This window comes from Oryctolagus cuniculus, chromosome 8, assembly GCF_051225735.1.
Source record: "Oryctolagus cuniculus isolate XC-2025 breed Fujian yellow rabbit chromosome 8, ASM5122573v1, whole genome shotgun sequence".
NCBI classification, from domain to species: Eukaryota; Metazoa; Chordata; class Mammalia; order Lagomorpha; family Leporidae; genus Oryctolagus; species Oryctolagus cuniculus.
The window spans coordinates 121,273,882-121,299,542 of NC_142874.1; the positions used below are offsets into that span (position 1 = coordinate 121,273,882).

Here is a 25,661-nt window from a genome sequence, read left to right on the forward strand (position 1 = left end):
GGTCCCGGTGCTCCTCTTCCAGTCCAGCTCTCTTTTGTGGCCCCGGGAGGGCAGTGGAGGATGGCCCAAGTGCTTGATCACCTGCGCCCGCTTGGGAGACCAGGAAGAAGCACTTGGCTCCTGGCTTCAGATCGGCATAGCTCTAGCCGTGGAGGCCATTTCGGGGGTGAACCAATGGAAGGAAGACCTTTCTCTCTGTCTCTCTCACTGCCTATCTGTCAAGTAAATTAAAAAAAAAAAAAGAAGAGGTTCTCAAAGGTATGTGGGAAGCAAGATAAAGATAGAGTCCTGATTTCTACAGAAACAGCTTAAAAACAAGCATCACAGTTTTGTGCACCAGGCTCTTCATATGAAGAGACTTCAGAAAATTTGTGGAAAATGGAATTTAGAAATGCTTATATTGACATAATTTTTTTAAAAATACGTGACTATTTTCATTTCCAAGGGATACACATTTCATAAACTTTCGGAAGACTTCTTGCTAAGTAGGTGAAAGTAGTAGTCATGTCTGCAGCAAGAGAGTAGTTAAATTGCATCCTCTTGATTGTCCCTTGGTTTAGCTATGGGTACTGATAGGACCAGAAGGTGAGAGATCACGATGGGAGGGCAGCAGTCTTTGAATCTGATCTGTTGGACAGAGGCAGCCCGAGTGAAGTCACATCCATGCCTGGTTACTCAGCTCTGCCGAGTCGCCGTCCAGTCCAGCTTTCTGCTTCCCTGACTCCGAGTGCTTGATGCCTTGGTTGGTTGCACATGTTGAAAAGTCAAATGTGTTGGAACAAAACATTGTGGTAAATGTCCAACCATTCACTGCTGCGGCAGATGCTTTTTTCCCTAAACCCTTGAAAACGAACCACAATATTCATAATTACGTTAATAATAATGATGACAAAATTGGGCAGTACCATGTATCTTCCAAAGGCCCTACACATAAGATTGATAGCTTCAGTGACTGACTTGTTAGAACATTCAAATACTTGGGAATGGACTTTTCCGGAAGAGTCAGTAAGTGGTCTGCAAGTCCATGCAGTGATTTCCCTCACTGGAGCTGCCTATGCCATGGGCCCAGGGTTCCTGAAGGAGAGAGCACGTGGAGATAAGAGCCATTTTCTCCATAGAAAGACTACCTCCCTCTCTCTGTGCCACTTCACCATAAAATCTCCGTGTTCAACTCCAGCTCTCTGTTTCCAACTCAAGTCCCTAAGGCAGATGAGAATCCTTGTGATGTGCTCTAGTGATCCTATATTTATCTATATTATACATGCTACTTACTACTTGTACTCACCTCTCCCTATCCACACCAGACTGCAGGATCTACAAAGGAGCAGATATCTTATTCACTGTTGTACTTACAGCACCTACCACAGTGCTTGGCACATGACACACTGAAGAAGCACTTCCCAAGTTACTAACAGCATTGATATTATTAAATGATGTTATTAAGTACATGCACAAATGCTTATGTCAAAAATTTAAGCAGTTAAAACATTAGGACTGAAATACTTATAAATATTTACTCCGCTTCTCCAGTGAGCACATAGGGTTTCCAACCTCTCTCATCTCCTCTTCCGCCACACAGATATACACAGGTGTTGGTAAGCACTTGCTCATTACTGCATTGAGCTCTAGGAAAAGAGATATCAGAATAAAGTACTTACTAAATATAACCACTGCAGGAGTAGTTGCAAGAGTCCATTACACTGAGAAACTGAAGCAATTCTTACAAAACAAGATGAACAGGGATGGTTATGGAGAGCAAAGGTGTTTCACTTGTGGTAACAGACCAAATCATGTCTGGCACACACTCATCTGTGGCCATCTGAACCCCTGGTACACTTACAACGTGACTGTGTTTGGAGGTAGTTACAGCTGAATGTGATCATATGGGTAGACCCTAATCTAATAGAGCTGCCTTGCTCTAAGAAGAAGAGGGGGCACCAGGGATGCTCACTCACAGAGAACACATGTAGGAACACAGCGAGGAGGCAGTCATCCACAAGACAAGGAGAGAGCCCTCGGAAGAAGCCAAATCTGTCTTTCAGCCCAGAACTGTGAGGAACTATATTTCTATTATTTATGCAGCCCATACTGTGGTCTTTTGCTATGGCAGTCCTAGCAAACTAATATACTCCATAAATTATTCTTTCGAGAACATAAACTGAAATTTTGATGATCCATTTCATGAGAAATGATACTTTATCCTTAGTGCAAGTGCAAGGGAGTTTGATGGCATCATGTACTGAGAGCTGCCCACCACCACCTGGGTGTAATTGTTGTAAAAATTAATCTATTCATAAATATCAAACAAATTTATATTAAAAACTATTGGAGAATAGAGGAGATTAAAGAGACATGACAAATACATTCAATACATGATCTTGTATTTCAACCTGAAATAGTTTTTTCTCTATCTATTTGTTTCTGCCTCTATCTCTGTCTCTCCATGCATCCACCCATCCAATCAATCGTCTATGTAAAAATATAATTGATGTAATTATTTGAATGAAGACTGTAGATCAAATAATAGTATTGTACACCTATTAATTTCATAGTTTCAAGAATTGTACTCTAGTTCAGTAAGAGAATTTTATTTATATATTTATTTGAGAGGTGGAATTACAGACACAGAGAGAAGTCTTCCATCTCCTGGTTCACTCCCCAGATGGCCACAAAGGCTAGAGGTGGGCCAATCCAAAGTCAGGAGCTTCTTCCAGGTCTCCCATTTGGATGCCAGGGCCCAAGTAGTTGGGCCATCTTCCACTGCTTTCCCAGCCCATAAGCAGAGAGCTGGATCAGAAGTGAGCAGCTGGGATGCTGCCCATTTGGGATGCCATTGCCACAGGTAGAGGTTAGCCTAGTACCTCACAACACTGATCCCCCAAGAATTTTCTTGTTCTTGAGAATTACTAGGAAATATGGGTGAATAGTATTCTGGAAGCCCTTGTATTTTTTCAATGTTCTGTAACTTTAATGTTATTTTCAAATATAATGAAATGATTATAAATCATAGAATAAAATTTTAAAAATTTAAATTGAGAAATATATATACTCAAAAATTAGTTATTATACTAAGTCAGCCTAAAATATAACTGGGATGAAAATTTGTTAAACCTGGAAGCGTGTGTTTCTGTCGGGGTTAGGTTCAAAGTGCAGGAAGGAATGTTGGATTGTGTGTAACTTCCAGCAACACGGTCCAGGGACGAAGGCCCACATATGTTTAGTGTTGCAATAGTATAAAAACCCTTAGGAGCACTCTGGTCAGCACAAGTCCTCAGGGACAACCAGGTGTCCTTGTGTGTAGGGACAGTAGGAACCTTGAAAGGAATGATCCGCTGTAAACCGGATTTCCAAGCTGGCCCTGCTCTGGGAGTTTCTTGGCAGTTGCAGGCTTTCTGAAGCATGTGTGAAGGTAGGCACAACTTTCTGATCAAGTTTCCTTTTGCTTAACTATGATTCTCAGAAAGCAAGGATATCCAAAATGCTTGGAGACACACTTATTAAGAAAAAAATTTTTCTAATTGTGTTCATTTATATTGGCCAGAATGGAAAATGACTTCTGTAGGCTTCACACACTTTTACCTTTTTATCTTCCCAACTTATAATTTCAAAATTAAACATTGTTTTTTTATGTGGCTTCAAAGACTTCAACTTTTTTTCCCCTGTTATATGCAGAATTTAGAATATTTTGTGGGTCTTGCAAATTTTGTCTTTTTCCTGCCATGAGAAAAAAATAATACTTTCTTTTACTCTAAACTTTCATTTTTTTCCCTTTGAGAATTTGAAATACATTCAAGCATTTTCACAATAGCCTAAAACTGCTGTGGGCGTTAGGCACTATGTCTGCTATGCTAATGCATCAATCAGCCCTACTTTGCATTAAATTATGTTATTTAGGTTCTACTATACTATTAAGTAAAATGTAATATATTTGAATTGACATAGGCATTTAGTTACTAAAATTCAGAATATGATCTGTAGCATATTTTATGCCTCAATGTTGTTTAAATTGATAAATCTATATATCACTATGCAGTATTATATCCATTTATAATTTACATTGTATTCCACTGGATTCCACAGTTGGCTGCTGTTACCTGTTATCATTGAAGCAGATTTCCCTGTGCTTTACTGAGTGTTCTGTTGACAAAGGCTCAGATATTAATCATTTCCTATCTGACCTCAGACCATCCTGAATCCTGCTCTACAACAAATACTGTGTGTTTACTGTGTGGCTCTGTACTTTTTTTTCCCCACTAACATCAGTTTTTTTAAACAATATAAGACATCTCTGTAAAATAGTGAAATGTATCATGAATTCTTTCTAAAAGAGATTTCTCTGTTGATGAGATCTTATAAATAGAGTTATAGTATCTCAGAATGTATTGCACAATCAAGCAGAAGGGGAAAAAAGTGCCTTACATATAGTCAATGTTGATTTTAAGATTACAAATATTAGTTTTTCTAAAGAAAACTGTTTAAAATAGCCAATGAGAGTCACTTAGAGAATGGCAGTCAGTGTCAAGATCTGGCCCAACCCAGGCTTTCAAAAGTGCCCAAGTGTTTTGTTTTTGCACTTGTGGAATATCTGGCTGCTGAGTGCACTGTGGTGAACAGAAAGCAAGGAAAAAAATGTCTTTAGGAAATTCAACATGGTATTTAGTTTTACCTGTGTAACCTGCTTGTTTCTGAGTTCCAGGGCAAAGGGATCACTTACTTGATAGAGCAGATTATAAAAAGGATCTGGAGAGCTGGAGAGTCTGACACAGCAGGAAAAGTTTCTAAAATGATCATTATGCTTGGATGAGATTTATCGAGTGAAGCAATTCCAATTTGTGTCAGCTGACTCTATTAATCTGATCTCAGGTGCCCTGGAGTTTCTTTCACAGTAGTGCCTGGATCTCATGGCCTTTGGCAATTTCAGTAGGTTCCCAGAAAATTGTGAAGAAATACTGTTGAGGTCATCTTAGTTTACCCCTTAACCAAAGGACCAGGATTTTAATGGCAGAGGGGATCTGAAACAATCTTTTTTTTTATTTTTAGTGTGAAGCACATTGATGAAGAGAGTTCTGCCTGGACTTGCAGCAAAAATAGGTATAGAAGGCAGTGCAGATTTGAAGTGGTGAGTTGATTTTTCACAATTAAAATACTTTATTTATCACACAACTAATAGGTTGTATGATAAGGTTCAGAAATTCAGCTCGAGGGTTTTATTTGATGGAATCCCATTAACTTTTTCTCAGTGACAGAAAAAATAGCATCAACAGCAATTTTGCTTTTTTTTTTTTTTTTAGATAACTGAAAATGTAGAGCAACACAGTGAACTTCAATGAATAGCAATTTCTCAAAAATTATAAAAATGGTTCCTTTATTATCTTCTTAAATTACTGGTGTTTTTAAGGATGAGAAAACAATGAATAATAAAGATATTAACAAGTTTACACACACTGAAGAGCAATGCTTCTGTAAGAGCATAGAAACCTTAAACTCTTCTGTTTGAAATAAAACCAAGGCACTATGCATTAACATCTGATTAGAATCACCTACTTTAATTGTTGGTGTTCTAAGTTAATGTGGCTCAATATAAGCTTAGATGTCAACATTAATACAAAATAAGGGAATTGTTAATGTATTTTATCACTTTTGACATCAAGCAAGTAGCTTTTCAAATTACTTTCTACCTGAAACAGAGTATCTGCATATATGCAAAAGAGGTATTTGAGGGTTTGTGGAAACCATCAAAGGTGATAGGAAGGATGATCATTGAGGATTAATCTGTAAGTCAGCACTTATGAATACTTAAATTCAGAACAGTTTAAAAAGGATTATGATATTCTTCATCTAGAAGCTAGAACCTGCAACTGAATGGTAGATAATGTTTATGATAGACTTTTAAGCACCAAGCACAATAGTTGTGGCTTCAAAATTCAGGAAGAAATTTGTGAAATGTGACTGAATCATCCTGTGTCAGTATAATAGTTCTTGTCAGTCACTAAACTGAAAAGAGATCACTTATGAAAATCTGTGGTTGTTTTCTTTTGAGGGCTAATTGAAAAGGTGTTTGGAAATATGGAGAAGAGAATACAAACGTTTATGTGAATGTTGAAATCTATCAAAGAGCAGGACATAACTCTATATGCTGATGCCAGAAAGTTTTTGCTGCAGGCAGTGAAGGTTAAAAAAAGGGAGAATTCGGCAAATAACAGTCACTTACAGTAAGTAGAAAATTATAGAAACTACACTAAATGTTTGATGGAAACTGAATTGGATTGATAATATCACAAGACCACCTTCTACTCATATTAACAAGATGCATTTGGGAGAAGGAAGAAGGTGCAATATTAGAGGCATACTAAACAAGCAGAACTAGACTGAAAAGTCATCCCTGAAGCCAACCTAGCTCAGGCCTTGGGGAAGGAACTGAAATGACCATGAAGAGCAGGTAGTGGACTTGGGATTGATCAGTTCACATGAGCTGAGCTACCCTTACTCCCTTGCAAAGATCAAATGCCCAATGAGATATTTATCAATTATTATCACCATGAATGAAGTCATTCAATCTGCATAGAAACCATTCTCTGAGAAAATACTGAGAAAAGTATTTATACTTTTATACTTTATATATTTACACTTTATGTATTTATACTTTTATACTGAGAAAAGTTTCCATCAGTGCTAGTCAAGACAGAGCCATAGAATTTTAAATGGCAGAGATGCTTGGGACCAAATAATGACAAACTAGCTTCAGGGCAGCTGCAGCTTAGGGTTTCCTAATGTGGTTAGTAGACCAGCCATATCAGCATCATCTGAGATCTTGTTAGAGATGAAAATTCAAGATTCTCCCTAGACCTACAGAATGAGAATTTCTGAAGTTGAATCAAAAGCTGTATTTTAATAGAACCTCTAAGGCCCACCCATTACGGTTTTTTTTTTTAAAGATTTATTTATTTATTTGAAAGTTACACGGGAGAGGCAGAGGGAGAGAGAGAGGTCTTCCATCTGCTGTGCTGGTTCACTCCCCAATTGGCTGCAATGGCTGGAGCTGCATGGATCCAAAGCCAGGAGCCAGGAGCTTCTTTCGGGTCTCCCACGCAGGTGCAGGGGCCCAAGCACTTGGGCCATCTTCCACTGCTCTCACAGGCCATAGCAGAGAGCTGGATCGGAAGTGGATCAGCCAGGCACCCATAAGGGATGCCAGCACTGCAGGCAACAGCTCTATCTGCTATGCTATAATGCCAGCCCCAGGCCCATTACATTTTAAGAACTCTGTTGAAGTTTACTCTTTAACTAATGGGTCCATGGTCACAGGTAGTAGGCAAGTTGGAAGGAAGGTCAAGTTCTGCAATTGGGGTATAGACAAATACAACTATAAAACTCTTTCATGATCAACATCTCATTTTTGTATCATGTCAGGTCCTGGGAGGACCACCTAGTGCCTGGCATATAATGCAATCAGTGTTCCATGATTATTTAAATGAATAAACCAATGAACCAGTTAAGAGAACAACATCTCTGTTTTAAGTTCCAATATATATTATGCAGAAAATAAAATTACTTGAGTTATTATGTATTCAAAAAATAGATAAACCTGACTAATTTGGTCAACTGGATCTAACAGTTATGGTGGGGAAATGGGACATTGACCAAGATTATTTTTTTCTTTTAAAGTCTTGGAATATTAATGCCATAGCTGGCTAGTAAAAATTACTTCAATAGGCGATATAGGTGAGGAAATAAAGCAATATTGCCTACTCTTTTTCTCTTTTGGATACCATTTTAGAAAGCCATACAAGTTGGAAACAAACAGCTTTTATTTAGGGGATCTCTGGGACTTGCAACATCAAAGGGCGACTGGAAGGGAAACTTTGTGCTGGAGTCAAGGTATATGCTCTACAGGAAAAGGATTCTGGGTATGCATAAGGGAAATGAGACAGTAACATTGAGCTAATCATAACAGTTAAACCTGAGAAGATTGTCTCAATGGTCTAGGATCATCTATTAAAGAACACTGGTCAGCTGATTATTGTGGACTCTCATCATTATGGGTCATCAAAGAAGTAGGTACCTTTCTCTGAAGGGAGGAGAGAACTTCCACTTTGACCATGGCCTTGTCTAAATATGATCAGAGTCAGTGAACTCAGGGGGCTTCCATAGCCTTGGTAGCTCATGACAAGAGCCTAGGGTGATTACTGATGCCATAAACAAGAGTGTCAAATTGTTAAGTCAACAACAGGAGTCACTGTGCACTTACTCCTCACGTAGGATCTCTGTCCTTAATGTGCTGTACATTGAGATTTAATGCTATAACTAGTACTCAAACAGCATTTTTCACTTTATGTTTCTGTGTGGGAGCAAACTGTTGAAATCTTTACTTAATGTATGCTAAACTGATCTTCTGTATATAAAGAGAAACGAAAATGAATCTTGATGTGAATGGAAGGGGAGAGGGAGTGGGAAAGGGGAGGGTTGCGGGTGGGAGGGACGTTATGGGGGGGAAGCCATTGTAATCCATAAGCTGTACTTTGGAAATTTATATTCATTAAATAAAAGTTTGAAAGAAAGAAAAAAAATAAAATATCTGATTAATTCTCAATTAAAAAAAAAAGAATGTCTTACAAATTGTCACAATGCAAAAGAATCCTGGGAAAAATATGATTGACTGAGTTCCTGTACATGTTTTGGTCCAGTAAGACTGAGAAATATTTGGTTGCCCCTCATGAACTGCTCATCTTGCTGTGAAGTCAGTGTTTGATTGTGAGCTAACAATACCAGGAATCAAAAAGACAGAGAATGCCACCATTGTTTGCTCAATGTGATTTTCAGTAATTTCAGTAGATGCTTCTGGGCTTATCTCAGAAGTCCTAGCAAGTTGCAACCTAATAAGATGGTCTGTGGTGAAACTCATCTAGGGCAGCTAGGGGACATCTGGCAGTGGGAGGGGGCAGATGTAGCAGTTGCAGCCCTTTTCAGTGAGGCATCAGCAGCAATCACTCTCATAACAGCAATCAATCAATCACTTCCCAAGTCCGGGGATGAATGATGCAATGGTGTCGCTGTCCACTGGGACAGCAGCTGGGTTAGCTTCTCTGCGTTGTTCTGTGAGATTTCAGTTGAGTTTTCCTTCTATAGAGCGCAGCTCCTTTGAAGTCTAACTTTGAGCACACTAATCGAATTCTCCATTTTATGCCTTGATAAAGTTGGAACTTTATGCCTCCAGCCTTATTGAGACATAAAATATACTTTACATGCTTAAAACATACAATTTGTTAGGCTTTGTTATATATTACCATGAAGTCATCACCAGAATCCATATCATGAATATCTACCATCCTCAAAAGTTTCTTCAAATAGTTTTTTTTTTTTCCTGACAAGCAGAGCTACTGAGGGAGAGAGAAAGACGGAGAGAAAGGTCTTCCTTCCGCTGGTTCACCCCCAATATGGCCGCTACGGCCAGCACATTGTACCGATCCGAAGCCAGGAGCCAGGTGCCAGGTGCTTCCTCCTGGTCTCCCACGCGGGTGCAGGGCCCCAGGACGTGGGCCATCCTCCCCTGCCTTCCCAGGTCACAGTAGAGAGCTGGACTGCAAGAGGAGCAACCGGGACAGAATCCAGTACCCCAAACGGGGCTAGAACCCAGGGTGCTGGCGCTGCAGGATTAGCCTAGTGAACCACGGCGCCCGCCTTCAGTTTTAATCTCTCCCTCCCACATAGTCCCTCAGGTCTCCCAGCAAATGCTCATCTGCTCAGACTCCCAGGGAGAGTGATTATGGAGACAGAGGTAAATCTGCAAGTCTATCTGACCCTGGAGTGGCAGACCACCTCGCTTGTGCCACAAGTCGCTAATGTCTGCTAAGATTCAAGAAGGGGCAAATGAGGTTCCATCACTCAAGGGAAGAAGTAGCAAAGAATTGCCAGTCAAATGTAACTTACAACAAGTAAACTACCACAGACTGAAAACCACTATACACCCATTTTTAGAAGCATAGCAAGATTTGGAGTTTTTGATGAGATGCAAAATTTAAGCAAATACAATTAAAATTCCAGATATTATGTTCAGGACTGCAGGAAAAGTTTAAGTCAAAAAATTTGTTAAGTACCTGCTATTGCTTTCGGTCTCTCGCCAACAAAAAAAACAACCATTAGCTGCCAGCTTAAAACTTCTCAGAAGAAATTCTTCCAGTTCCTATTGATGACAGCATTTCAAGATGTGTATGGAAAAATGGAATTAAAAGATACATTTACTTTGGTGCAAAAAATTTTTGAAATCCACGTGGAGTTTTTTCATAATATGTATTTCTGTGAACTTTCTTGATGACCCTTTATAGGCATGGATTTCAAAATTTATTTGGTACCACAATAAACTTTTTTTTTTTTTGACAGGCAGAGTTAGACAGTGAGAGAGACAGAGAGAAAGGTCTTCCTTCCATTGGATCACCCCCAAAATGGTCGCTATCTGACCAGGAGCCAGGTGCTTCCTCCTGGTCTCCCATGTGGGTGCAGGGCCCAAGGACCTGGGCCATCCTCCACTGCCTTCCCTGGCCACAGCAGAGAGCTGGACTGGAAGACAAGCAACCGGGACAGAATCTGGTGCCCTGACCGGGACTAGAACCCTGGGGTGCCGGTGCCGCAGGCGGAGGATTAGCCTAGTGAGCCATAGCACCGGCGCACAATAAACTTTTAATTTCATTTTTCCATGCATTTTTTAGTATGTAATATTTCTCTTGAAACCATTACTCTAAATTGTTCTCTTGAAACCTAAACCTTTAAGTTGTATGCAAAACATTAACCAAGCCCATGAAAGACTGATCATTGTGAATATTCTGCCATTATGTGTTTTCTATCATATTTTATCAACACAATTTCTTATAACAAGCCTACTTAAGATATTGTCAAGAAGGGAGAGCAAATTTGAAAGCATTTAAATAGGATTTGGATCAGCACAGAAAATATTGTGTGGAGGCCCTTTGGCACAGTGATTAGGATGCTGCTTGGGACACCTGTATACCACATTAAGAGTGTCTGGGCTTATTTCCCAGCTCTGCTTCTGAATCCAGCTTACTGCTAGTGTGCACACTGGGGGGCAGAGGTTGAAGGCCCACGTAACTGGGTCCCTGCCATCCATGTGAGAGACCTGGATTGAGTTTCAGGATCTCAAATTCAGTCTGGCCCAGCCCTTGATCTTGCAGGCAGTTAAGGAGTGAACAAGTGCATAGAAGATACCGCTCTCTCGCTCTGTTTCTCTCTCCATCTCTCTACCCAAATAAAATGAAAATAAATAAATAAAAGTTTTAAAATGAAAATGATGTCACAGGTTAGTTTCTCAAGAAACAGATTCTGAAATGAATTTGGAGTTAAATATATTAATATGGAAGGCAGGGGGAGGACACAGGATTGAGCAGAGAATAGTCCAGTTAGGATGCAAACCTGATAGTGACAACCCACAGCAAATCTCTTTGCACCACCTAGTGCTGAAATGACCGGCCTTTCTGTCCTCATTTAGTAGCTATTCCAGGCTGCCCCAGGACAGGCATGGCCCTGGATAAGACAATTTTCTAGAGCTAAAACAGCAAGTTTTTCCCTGAAATGGTACCTGGACAGTAGAATTCCATGTCCTATCTCAAGGTTCTATTCCTGGAGATAGGAAATGCATCATACAACCCAGAGGAAAAGTTATGCTTCTATTAATGAATATATCTGAGATCCCTGAAGGAGTACTCTAGGATCTGTGATTCAAGGTTGATTCTAACATGCAATTTACTTGGATAATATCTGTTCCTTTGTTTTCATACACAAACACAGAAAACCTTTTTTAACACAACGGAGATCAAGAATAAAATCATAGGTGCTGAGGCCACTGCTGTGGTACAGCAGGTTAAATATCCTGGTTCGCTACTGCTGATCTAGTTCCCTACTAATACATCTGGGACAGCAGCACAAGATGGCTCAAGTGGTTGTGCTCCTGCACCCATGTGGGAGACCCAGAAGAAGCTTTTGGTTCTTGACTTCAGGTTGGCCCAGCCCCAGCTGTTGTAGCCAATTTGGAGAGTGAACAAGCAGATGGAAGATTCTCTCTCTCTCTCTCTCTCTATATATATATGTACATATATACATATACATATATATATATATTCCTCTCTGTAGTTCTTTCAGATAAATAAAATGAATCTTTAAAAAAACACCAAATGAGGCCGGGCCGCAGCTCACTAGGCTAATCCTCCACCTAGCGGCACTGGCACACCGGGTTCTAGTCCCGGTTGGGGCGCCGGATTCTGTCCCGGTTGCCCCTCTTCCAGGCCAGCTCTCTGCTGTGGCCCGGGAGTGCAGTGGAGGATGGCCCAGGTGCTTGGGCCCTGCACCCCATGGGAGACCAGGAAAAGCACCTGGCTCCTGGCTCCTGCCATCGGATCAGCGCGGTGCGCCGGCCGCAGCGCGCCGGCCGCGGCGGCCATTGGAGGGTGAACCAACGGCAAAAGGAAGACCTTTCTCTCTGTCTCTCTCTCACTGTCCACTCTGCCTGTCAAAAAATAAAATAAAATAAAATAAAATAAAATAAAATAAAATAAAATAAAGAAAAAAAACATCAAATGTACTATAGTTTGAATTTGTCCCCCAAATTTCATATTTTGGAAACAATCCCTCATGCGATAGGATTGAGTGGTGTAACTTTTTAGAGTAAGTCATGAGGATTCTGCCATCATGAATGGATTAATATTACAATGGTGGCGGTTAGTCATCACAGGAATGGGGTCCTTCAGCGCAGTTGCTCCGTTATCGCTGAGGCTCACTGCAGAAAGCTGGTGTCTGTGCTCTGAGTCCTTGTGCAGCTAGCGCAGCTGGAAGAGAGTACTTTTTCTTGTGCTGAGGTAGACATCGCTGCTATCAGTGATTTTTTCGGAACTTGTGCACACCCTGAATTATATATAGCCTGGCAGGTAAGTTTAAGGGTACTTTTGATCCTGTTTGTAATGAATTTACAGTCTATGCCTATACATGTTAGATGATTTTAAATTTAAATTTGTTACAATGAAAAACATTGATCTGCAAGAAAGTATTGAGGTGTGCATGGAGGTGATTTAAATGTAACACCTAACCTGATCTAGGGAAGGGAGTGTGTTATTGGATCTGAGGTGTACCAGAAGGATAATTGTGAAAACGTAGATTGCCTGCATATGCAGCTATGTTTTATGTTTTATTTCCTCTTTATAAGATGTGGTCTTTTTTTCTTGTAGGCTTCAGGGTTCTGATTCTCAACCAGAGTTTAATGCTTTCTAAAAATTTTTTTAAGTTTCTGCTTTTGAATTACAGAGAAGGGAATCATAATTTAAGAAAACGCTCACTAAAAATACCATAACAGATCCCAAACACTTGAGTTTGGTGATCCTGTCTTTCTTATATGGCCCTAGAATAAACATTTGGAGGCAGTGAGGAACATGGAACATTATATAACTTGGTGGTATGTTTTTGAAACCTGCTTTATTGTGACACGGTGGTTGCCATGGTGGTGGAGCTTCCACTGCTGTTTCTCAGTTGAGAGAAACTCAAAGGATACTTTTTTCCTTTTAAACTGCTATGAATCAATACGCAGATGTGTGATCACCATACTTACTAAATCATGAGAGCAAAAGAACGTAAGATGGAAAAAGTCTCTTGTATCTAGATGATACTTTAGATACAAGCGACCCTTGTAGCTTAATTGCCTTTAGTCAACCACTGGATCTCAGTTTGCATCATGTATTTTAAACAATTTTGAATTTTTAAAAATATATTGCAGTAGTTATGTCAGTACCTTATTGTTAAACTGAATCAGTTGAAGAAATCTTCAGTTCCTGGTTATTTGGGCCATTGAATCATCATGGACTAAGATTCTTTTATTTCTAGACATTATTTCCTTGAATTACACCAAAGAACCCGAAATCTAATTTTGGTTAAATTATTTATTTGTTTCATTCATTTATTTCCCTTTTTAAGGTCTGGATGGGACTTTTTTGGGGAGCCTCTACAAACTCTTCACTGTGGGCCACATGGGGCATTAGAAACCAGAGCACCCTGGGCTCCTTGCCAGTGTCTCAAGGTGCATGGGAACCATGGGTCCAGCCAGGGGATTCCGTAAGACAGTGCAGAGCCAGCCCAGGACACTAGTAGGAAGGCCCTAAATAAATGTTTTTTTAAAAAACCCACGTATTTATTCTGTATACTAACCTGGAGAATATCAGTTAACATTTAGGATATAAGATTTGAGATCAGTCATCTTCTATAAAAAAGAAAAAAAAGTTCTGACTTAAGAAAGCACATCTTTTTTTCGTGAGTTTTAGGCACTGTAGTAATGTGGCTTAGAAAGTATAATGGCCTAAATGTTTTCAAAATGTAAGTTCCTGTGGAGAATTTTGTTTATATGTGGGAAAACCTATAGGTTTAAAATAGTCTGTTTTGTCACCCAACTGATTTAAAAGGTCTTTCATTGTTTTTTTTTTTTTTTTTTTCACCCACTCTTCCCTTCCTATGAGGAAGAACTGAAGTGGGGGCGGGGGGACACTTATTTGTATAAAATCACCAAATTGGTGTTGATGACTTTTCAGCTTGAAGGTTTTCAGACCTGGTTAAAACTTGGTTTATTCTAATTTCTGTATCATCATCATCTGAGGTAATTAGTCTTATAACATGTATGTATCATATGTTTGTTCATCTAAAGCTTTTTAATCCAAATAAAAATGGTGTTTGCAAATTGATTTGGATTAAAAAAAAACAAGAATGGGGTCCTTATAAACTATGAATTTGCTTTCCTTCCCCTTCTATTTCACCCATGCGATGCCTTCCACCGCATTATGAAACAGCAAGAAGGCCGTAACCAGGTGTCATGCCTTCTGTCTTGGACTTCCTGTTCTCTAGAGCTGTTAGCAATAAATATGTTCATTATAAATTACTCAGTCCTTGATGTTTTGTTATAATAGCATATAAGAGATTAAGACAATAGGGGTACCAGTATATGGAGAAATGTTTATGACTTTTTATTTCTAGTCTATTGAGTTTATTCATGAAATCATCAGTTCTTAGGATTTTTTTCTAGGCTTTTCATAGTTTTCTGGTATTTTCTGCTTTGATAAAACCAGAATATCCAATCCAGGACCAACTAATAAGATGTAATTTGAAACTTCTAATTTGTATCAAATGGTACGTGCATTGATTCGAAATTCAAGTCTTAGGATTCAGTTTCAGGATTTTTCTAAGTCCGTCACAAGGTGGCCCCAAATCCATATTCTTTGCAGCTCCATGTTCATGGAAAATGAATTAAGCAGGAAGAAGTCATTAAAAAGCCTACTTAACAATCATATTTTCATTGGCTGGAAAAAGAGAGAAAAACAATCCTTACGGGCAGGAAAGCTGTTGACCATACCTAGGCATAATTCTTCAGGGCTTCTCCAATAAAAGAGGTAAATAAATTCTCCTATTAATGCCAAGTGCTTCAATTAGTACATGGCCTGAGAATAGGCCAACTAAGCTGAGAAAAATTTGTAATCTTTATCTTTCTTTCTCTTGTTTTTTTTTTTCTTTTTTTAAAGATTTATTTTTATTTACTTGAAAGACAGAATTACAGAGAGAGGTGGAGAGAGAGAGAGAGAGAGAGAGAGAGAGGTCTTCCATCCGCTGGTTTACTCCTCAAATGGCCACAATGGCCGGAGCTGAGCCACTCCAAAGTCAGGAACCAGGAGCTTCTTCTGGGTCTTGCATGTGGTTGCAGGGGCCCAAGGACTTGGGCCATCTTCCACTGCTTTCCCAGGCCACAGCAGAGAGCTGGATTGGGAGAGGAGCAGCTGGGACTTGAACCAGTGCCCACATGGGATGCCAGCACTTCAGGCCAGGGCTTTAACCCACTGTGCCACAGCGCCGGTCCCCCTTTATCCCTCTTTTATATTCACAGTCATTTAGTTTTTAACTTTATCTGAGTACTTCAGAACCCTGTCGTCTTTTTCTTCTTATACCTAAAATATAAAGAAACAGCATAGCTTATAAATCATGTAAAAGCCTGTCTGGAAAGCCTCAGATTAAAAGTATAAGAGCGTAACTAATTCATTACTGCTTCCCCTTATCTCAGTATCCTTGAAGTCCTAAGATGGAACTTCAAACATTTCTTTCTAGATAGTGAAAAATACTCTAGGCTAGTTGATACAATGCTAGAGGAGATATGTGGTAATTGATTGCAAGCGATAGATGATTTTTGAGCAGACAATGAAAGAATCTGTATAGAAGCTTGATGTTCTAGTTTAACTTAGTAGAACTGCAGCTTGGAAAAGTCAATTTAGGATAATCGCATGTGCTCCATGAATTTTTCTTAAATTAAATGAGAAATTAAATGAGAAAATTAAATGAGAAAGCATGTACAGTTCTGAACAATTGCCTGGCAGAAGGAAAGTATTTATTGTTACTTTTTATTATTGTCACTACATTCACTTACAATCTAAAAGAATAATAGAACTAATTAATTTAATCTTCAATGGAAAGGTCAAAACATAAACCTACTGATATTTCTTAATTGATTCTGAATTAAGGTTAGATACCAGCTCTAAATGGTGCATTAATCTTCTGAGTCTGTTTATTTATTTGTACTTTAGCAAAGCGAAGGGGATAACCAGGAGCTGCACAGCCTCAAATTTAGAGGTATAGTCTGAGTATATATTTTAGTCAAAAATTTTAAAATTATATACATATATATATGGTTTCAAATGTTTACTTATTCATCTTTATTTATTTGAGAGGCAGAGAAACAGAGAAAGAGAGAGATCTTCCATCCATTGGAAGAACAAATGTCCAACAACCAGGGCTGGGCTAGGTAGAAGCCAGGAGCCAGAAACTCCATCTTGGTCTCCCACATGGATTGTAGGAACTCAGACCTTGAGCCATCATATTCTTCCTCCCAGGTGCATTAACAGGAAGCTGGATCAGAAGCAGAGGCAGAGGTGGGACTCCGTTCTAGAAACTCTGATATGGGTTATAGGTGTCCCAACTGATGTCTTAACCCGCTGCCCATCAATGCTTGTCCCTCAAAGACTGTATTTCAGAGTGACTTTATAGACTTTTAAAAGTAGTTGAAAAAGGTTTTATTTGATTGCACATACTCTACAAGATATTTTTATTTTTGTCTCAAACAAAAGGAGCAGATATAAAAGAAAACCGTTGAATTTAGTAATCTGTAGAAGTCTTCCAGCGTGTCTGGCAAATGAGAAGGTGGAAATTAAATAGTCTAACTGTAGTGTATATAAAGCACAATTTGTAATCAAACGACTCACATTATGCTCAGAATTCCTAGCTTGTTGTTTAGTAAGAATTGTTAAATTTTGATTGCCTATTAATTTGTGGCAAGGGTTGTTATGACTAGCAATGAGGATGCAGGCCCTGTATATCTTTTTTTTTTTTTTTTTGACAGGTAGAGTTAGACAGTGAGAGAGAGAGAGAGAGAGACAGAGAGAAAGGTCTTCCATTTTCCATTGGTTCACCCCCCCCCCCAGTGGCTGCTATGGCCGGCGCGTTGCGGCCAGCGCACTGTGCCAATCCAAAGCCAGGAGCCAGGTACTTCCTCCTGGTCTCCCATGCGGGTGCAGGGCCCAAAGACTTGGGCCATCCTCCACTGTACTCCTGGGCCACAGCAGAGAGCTGGACTGGAAGAGGAGCAACGGGGACAGAACCGGCACCCCAACTGGAACTAGAACCAGTGGTGCCAGCACAGCAGGAGGAGGATTAGCCTAGTGAGCCCTGGCGCAGGCCCCCTAGATATCTTTTGTAACACTAGATGGAGAACATGTGCTTAACATTCTCTCTGCATATTAGAAAAAGCTGTTTAACACTGATTTTTCAAGATAAGGTGTTAAGATAGTCTTGGGACCGTCACCGTGAAGACACTGATTAAGCTCTTGCAGTCCACATTAGAGGGACTGGGTTCTATATCCATCTCTGGCTTCTGACTCTAGCTTCCTGCTAATGCAGACCCTAGGGAGACAGCAGTGATGGTTTACGAGGTTGGGTACCTGTCACCCAAATGGGAGACCCAAATTAAGTTGCTGGCTCTAGGCTTTGGCCTGGCTTGACCCTAGCCATTGCAGGTATTTGGGGTTCATAACCAATGGAGAGAAGTCTCTCTCTCTCCCTCTTTCTCTCTCTTTCTTCCCCCTCCCTCTCCTCCTCATAGTATCTAACTCTCAAATACAGCTTTCATACCTGATCTTTTATCATGTACAAAAGGTAAATTATATTTTTAAAGACTTAAAATTGGATCAAAACCCAGTATAAATGGATAATTGTAAATCTACCTACCTAATACATACATAGTTAATGATATACAGTTATACCAGGCACTCTCCAGTATATTTTTATAAAGATTTATTTTATTTATTTGAAAGACAGAGTTACAGAGAGAGGCAGAGACAAAGAGAGAGGTCTTCTATCCGCTGGTTCACTCCCCAATTGGCTGCAACGGCCAACCAGGAGCTTCTTCCAGGTCTCCCACATGGGTGCAGGGGCCCAACAACTTGGCCCATCTCCCACTGCTTTCCCAGGCCCCAGCAGAGAGCTGGATCGGAAGTGGAGCAGCTGGGACTAGAACTGGAGCTCATATGAGATGCCGGCGCTTCAGGCCAGGACTTTAACCAGCTGCACCACAGTGCCGCCACCCCCCTCTGGTATATTTTTACATATTATTTCATTTAATATAAGCAGCAGTTTTATCATATAAGTACTATTGTCATTTGTATTAAAGAGATAAATCAAAAGCTTGATATGCTAGATCAGTAGTTCCTAAATGTTTGACTACCTACTGTTTTATTTGATAATTAATATTCAAAAGAAACATCAAAGAAGAACAAAGAATCATGAAAAGGGTAATGCATGTGTACTGTGAACACGAGAGCTAGGCTTTTACTATTATTATGGCATCTAATGTATTCAACCACACTTCTGTCCCTCTGCTTCCACTCAAAGTGAATTGTAATCCTAAGTTTTTATTTATTCTTTGAATGAGAAATATAGCTTCTTCCAAAATCAGCTTAGCAATTTATAGAGCTCTTTCAGGTTTTATAAAATTACTTCAGTGGCAGTTATCAAATTAATATAAATATATTCAGCCTCATTCCCGGATTTTAGACTTTTGGCTCAGAATTGAGCAGCTGGTGTTGTGGCTTTAATTTAATACTTAATCATGATTTCATAATAATCACTTTGTTTTGACTCAATAAGAAAAACTCAATCTAACATTATGTTGTGAAACTAACTTATAAAAAGTGGTCAGAATTTGAGAGTAAAGAATTGTAACACAATGATGCTTTCTCATTTTTAAACCACTTTGTTGCCAATAGGCAAGTTGAAAAATGCAGTCAATGAAAAAAGTTTTTTGTCTTCTAGCCAATAGATTTCAAGAAATTTCTTCAGCTTTTCCTTTGGTTTCCCATGCAATATGCCTGCTATTTACCATGCAACTTCTGCATGTTATATTATTCAGTATTTTTTATTTGCATTTTTGGTAAATTTGTGAGAGGACCCTACCTTCCTTTTATCATCAAATATTTACTGAGCTTCTACTAAACACTGGAAACTACACTCAACTCTGGGGCTTCAAATATGAGAAAATATAACCCAAGATATCAGGAAACCACAAGATATTAATGTTTTAATTCATTCAATAAACTATTTACTGAAACAGTTGGAAGCCTGGATTTGGAGTCCTAAGGAAGTTTACGTAGGCATTCTGTTTGCCTGGGATTATGAACCCTGGTATCGAGAAGTTACTGCCTTGAGCAGGTGTCAGTGGAGACATGAATGGCGGGCAGTAGTGTTCCCCTTTCCCATGTCATTCCCTTGTGGCCAGCAATAACCACATTTGAGCAATAGGACACCCAATACTATGACAGACTTAAGAGCAACTGAAGGGAAAGTATGCTATGAGCCTGGAATGGCTTCTTTTGCAGAGAAGTAAGTTATACTTCTGAGAAGGGCAGGTCAGGACACTGGAGCCAGCTCCAAGGAGTAATCCTCAAGGAGAAGGGGAGATGTGAGCAAAGACCTGCAGGAACTGAAGAACTTAGCACAGGGAATTCCAGGCAGAATAAAGAGTTCCTACATGAAAGCATGATTGCTGTGAGATTAAGGAACAAGAAGGAACCAAGGCTTGCTACAGTGAGCGAGCAAGGAGGAATTCCTACACTGTTGTAAATGTTGTCAGGGAGGCACAGGGGACCCCAGCATGTAAGGCCTTCACTCATTCCTAAGGACTTGAGCATTAACTCAGAGACTGAAGGGAGCTGAGGGTATGTTCTGGACAGATGAAAGTTCCAGTCTGACATATTTTGAAAGGGTCCCAGTGGCAAGAATGTTAAGAGTAAATACAGATAAGCTTCAGGGGAGCATTTGGGAGGTTCTTCTAATCATTCAGGTGACGGAAGATGGTGATGCGACTGGGAGGGGCAGTGCAAGCGGAAATAGAGCCTCCAGGATTTCCCATTGGATTGGATGGGGAGTGTGTGAGAAAGAGGAGTTGAGGATGACTTTTAAGTTGGCTCATAATATCATTCCAGGCAACAGATGGACAATGGAGCTTGAAATTAAAAAATACCAAGGAATAAAATGTATAGTAGGAATTGGTGGTTAAATGTCCTGTTTAACTTTAAGGGCACGTGTTTATCAGTTTAGTGAATACCTTATAAAGCATTTGCCTGTATTTCATAAGCCTCCTTTGGGGCTGGCATTGAGGTGTAACAGGTTAGGCAGCAGCCTGCAATGCGTCATCCCCTGTGGGTGCTTGCTTGTATCCCCACTGTTTCCCTTCCAATCCAGCTTCCTGACAATGCCCTCTGGGAAAGCAGCAGAGGATGGTCCAAATATTTGGGCCCCTGCCATGCATGTGGGAGACTTGGATGGGATTACAGGCTTCCAGCTTCAGATTGGCCCAGCCCTGGCCATTGTGGTCATTTGGAAAGTGAACAAGTGGATGGATCTTTCTCCCTCTCTCAAACTTTTTTCTCTTTCCCTCTCTGTGTAACTCTGCCTTCAAGTAAATAAATAAGTCTTTTTTTAAAAAGCCTTCTCAAAATTAATTCACCCCTGCAGGTTAGTTTTGAAGGAGCAGTCTCATTTCCTTTATTCTCCATGATCAGTTTCTTTATATATTGCATAGTAATTATAAAGGAGAAATGTTAGGAAACATAAAAATGTTGTTAATTTCAAATGACAGAGGAGAGAAATAAGCTCAAACAAACTTAGGTGTGTGGAAGGGGGAGTTCATGTGTATGTGTGCATTGGAATATACAGACCTTTCTTGCTAGTTTCTTGTAATTCACCCCTTTCTGTCTTTTTGCATATTGGGTACCAGACTTGACTAGGAAAAGTAGGATGAATTGATAAGGAGGAGTATTTTAATCATCATATTGAGCTGTATTCTCATAAATTGATATCAATCAACAATGCAAACAATTGTCGTACAATTTTTTGTCACTTTTAAACTTCATTCTTAACCTCCACTTCATCCCTGCATCTTGGGGGCCCAGAGTATTGTTGCTGGTCTCTTGAAGACCACGCCCTGCCATCCAGAGCCTCCACGTCACCTTCCTGAATATAATCTCTATTAGGAAGATAAGTGGGGTCACTCTTTTATTGCAGGTCACTTCTTAACAACATCTTAAGAGCACACATGCAAACCAGGACACACACATGTGAAATCCTTTTCTCCCATTTTTCTTCTCTCACCCTCAACTTTATTTTTCCACTCTGTCCAATGCAGGAGAGGTTGTTCTTGTGAACTAACAGTGTACCAGTGCATGCCATTCTCCTTTTTCTGGGAATGTCCTTTGGATTCAGACCTTGTTCTATTGAAAGTAATGTACCCTTGTAAAATTGGAAAGCAATTGAGCAGATGAAGGTCAGAAAGAGATGGGTTAATGTGACATTTTGTATTTTGAGAAATGATTTTGACTCCCTCATGTAGAAACAGGTTATTCTCCCTGTATTGGCATCCAACTATTAAATGAAAATATAGAGGATTATTCACAGTTCAAAATATGACAACTCATGGAAGCACTTCAAATGAGGAGCACAAGAAGGTGTAATGGTATTAGGACCATTCCTAAAGAAGTATATCAGAGGGTCCCGGGTGCCATTCACTTTGCTCTTCTAACACAAGACACCAAATAATGCTCAGTGGCTTCACTGCAGATTGAGAAACACTCAAGGAAGACAGGAGGAGGTTTCTCAACACACAAAAAAATCATAGAAGGTAATCAAGTGCCTCTGACTCAGTGTCTAGTGAGACCACACTTTATTGTTTAAGTTCATAGCCAAATACATTCAAACACAACTAACCACAGCAGCTGTGAAGGGATCAGGCCAGTTGAGAAAAAATATACGAACTCTAAACTCTTGAGCAAGTGTTAAACCTATTCCATAATTATGGTGGTATCTTAAGTTCATTTACTGCAACATAAAACAAGGAATGTTGGGGGCAGAACACTGAGGACCTCCATGTCCTAGCCCCATCCTGAGACTCAGTGAAAACCAATGGGTGTGAAAAACTAGCTAAGTTAGAGAGAAGAAGCCAACCAATGACCAAAGAAATGCAAACAGCAGAACTTTAATATGGGCACTTACAAAAGGGAAGAAGAACACCCAGAGAGACATGTGTTTCTGCAAACAGAAGATATTTGCTTTTTTTTTTTTTTAAGAATTGCGATGATTTTGGATTTTCTAAAATTAGAACCTGAACTAAGGACTTGGGTTCTTGCAGTTGATTTGTGAGAGAATCCAGGACCTCAAAGTACAAGATGGGAGAAGTCAAACGGAAAGGCCTGGAAAGCTGAAAAAGGGGTGTGTGTCTCAGTGAGTCACTGCTCTGGGCAACAGGATCTCTGTTATCCTGGGACTTCCACAGAGCACTTGGATGCCTCCTGGAATTATTCGTGTTGGATGCCTGCACACTAGAGTGTATTGCCACCAGTTTCCCTTGTCCATGGGCTGATGATTCTCACCAGCTCCATTGACTGCTGCCTCCCTCTAGTACCCATTCTTGCACACTAGTCTAGCGGACTGCCACTACTTCGTGGAAGGCTGTGAGGCAGAAAGAAACTCTTGCTTGAGGTGATGCAAGGTGCATCTAAGGTTGTATGGGACTCTAGGCTGCTGCATTTGGCACTGAAATGAGAAGTAAGCTTGGATGTACAATGTGCAGAACAAAAATGGATACCATTGTGTGTCCCTTGTACTCAGCTTCACAGGAACTCCAGCCTGAGTTTTCTTGGTCTCTGAGTCTTAGTGAAACAAGATGCAGTTGCCATTACTGTAACCCATATTATTACCAATAGTCATCATCTCCTTTCTTCACTTCCATTCTAGATTTTCATTGTCTTCAGTTACATATTGAACTGCCATAATTTGCTTGCCTGCTGTGACAATCTACACTTCTATGCCTAAGGGCTTTGAGCTTTTGCTTGTCTTTCCCTTATCTGGTCACATTGCTGAACTTTGTCATTTACTATATCCATATGGAATAGAAATATCACTAGTCCCCATCAATTTTAGTGGCCCTAACTCCTCGTGACAATAAGGGCAAAGTACATCAACTACTATAGTAACTTTTTTAAAAAAATGCTTTTCAGGGGGCCAGCGCTGTGGTGCAGTGGGTTAAAGCCCTGACCTGCAGCGCTGGCATCCCATATGGGCACCGGTTCTAGTCCTGGCTGCTCCTCTTCTGATCCAGCTCTCTGTTATGGCCTGGGAAAGCAGTAGAAGATGGCCCAAGTCCTTGGGCTCCTGCACTTGTGTGGGAGACCCGGAAGAAGCTCCTGGCTCCTGGCTTCGGACTGGCGCAGCTTCGGCTGTTGCAGCCATCTGGGGAGTGAACCAGCAGATGGAAGACCTCTCTCTCTCTGTCTCTACCTCTCTCTGTAACTCTGTCTTTCAAATAAAATAAAATGATTCTTTAAAAAATTTTCTTTTTCATAGTAACTTTTTTGTCTTCTGGTCCATGACCATGAGGAGCCCAAAGTCACCAGGTGACAGTGTGGCTTTAGGTTCTGAGACATTTTACATGTGCTCTGGTACCTAGGTTCTCCCCCTTGGAAGCACAATCTTTGAGTTATCAAGACTTAGCACTGTGAGTTCTGGAAACACATTATCTTGTAAGTCAGTCTGTGCATGGTGTTTAGAGAGGATAGCATTAGTCATAGCCTTATTTCCCAGACCCATGTGTGTACTCAGGCACATACAGTGGCTGTAGTTTGAATGTATAATTCCACATCCTAGAGGACAGAGCGAAGACCCTCAGTGTCATCCCTCTCAGCTGGAAAGTGATGTTCATACTTCCCAAAGTCTGTTCACAATGTCACCGAGAAGAATGATATGGTTTGGGTCAGAGCAAAACTTCTAGAAATCTACCTCATTCAGTTATTTTTCCTGAAACCCTCCTAATGCTCCAGTGCCCCAAATCTTTCCTATTAATACCAAAGATTTTACAGAAAATCCCTTAACTCTGGCTTGCTCAACTCTTACTGTTAGTTCACTGATTCCTTCCTTCAGCTTCTGAGTTTCAACTGACTTTTTTTGGAAATAATTACCAATAAAAACAATTTTCCTATATTTTTAATGAAAAGTAAGCTCACTCTTAGCTCTTTGAAAATCTCTCTGTACTCTCTCTTCCAACGGGTATGAGAAATTCCTGTGATCTCACTCCAGCCATAGATGAAGCAGGAAGGAAGAAACATGGAGAATAGTTACTCACAAATTGTTCTTGCCATACCTATTGACATTGAAAAAGCTCTCATGTGTACAATGAATTCTCTGCAGTTCCAACTTCTGCCCTGCTCTGAGGACATGGTGCTTCCCCTTCATCAGGAATTCTAAGGAAAGCCCTATCCATGATGGCTCTGACCCCTACTCAATGGTCCACACTAACTACACCACACTCTCTCTGCAGGAAGGTTTGTTTTCCACTTCAGAGCTCCTATTATAAATCTCTGATAATACCTTTCTATGGTATACACTTATTAAGAAACCAAATCTCAGTTATTGAGTCTTTATTACTTCATAGCCTTAGAATTTTTACATCCTATCAATATGCTCTACAAAATATTATATGACACTTATTATCATGGAAACTATTGTGTGATTTCATAGTTATTAATTTCTCTAACTCCAGCCCTCTGTTCTCTTTGAGAGAGAGGGGCTCTGCCTCTGTATTATCTGTAATGTGTGATGATGTGAGCAATATTAGCAGGACATATCAGTTCCTACTTGGAGTCCAAGCTGGAGAAATGTTCTCATTTCATGGTGTTACATTCTTTCTCTGGATCATAGTTCAACACCCTCTCCAAGCAGTCATTGGTTAACAATTTGATCTTTGCATGGCCAATACTTTATGAGTGACATTATTGCAAAGCCATGTATTTAGTCTCCAGAAATTGTATCACTTTGCTGATAGCAGATAAAAGCATCCTTGGATAATTATCCTTTGACAGCATTTCTCATCAAAATACTTATGGTATTGAATGTTAATAGTGATTATTCTGCAATATAACATTTCTCTTCAGTAGTAAGAGCTTGGATGAAAACCACAATGTGGCATTATTATTATTTTCAGTATTATCACAAAAAACAAAGTGACTGGTACAGTGTGAAATCAATGGCAAAGGAGAAAAGTA

At 39.9% G+C, this 25,661-nt stretch overlaps 1 long non-coding RNA gene across 2 annotated transcripts in view; it reads left to right on the forward strand.

Moving 5' to 3' along the window:
- The first annotated feature begins 3,263 nt into the window (after positions 1 to 3,263).
- LOC103350774 (uncharacterized) overlaps positions 3,264 to 25,661 on the forward strand; it is a 170,260-nt gene continuing 147,862 nt past the window's right edge. For both annotated transcript variants that reach the window (XR_016212065.1, XR_518671.5), the window contains exons 1-2: positions 3,264 to 3,409; positions 5,041 to 5,119. This is a non-coding gene — a long non-coding RNA (uncharacterized LOC103350774). The remainder of the gene's footprint in view (positions 3,410 to 5,040; positions 5,120 to 25,661) is intronic.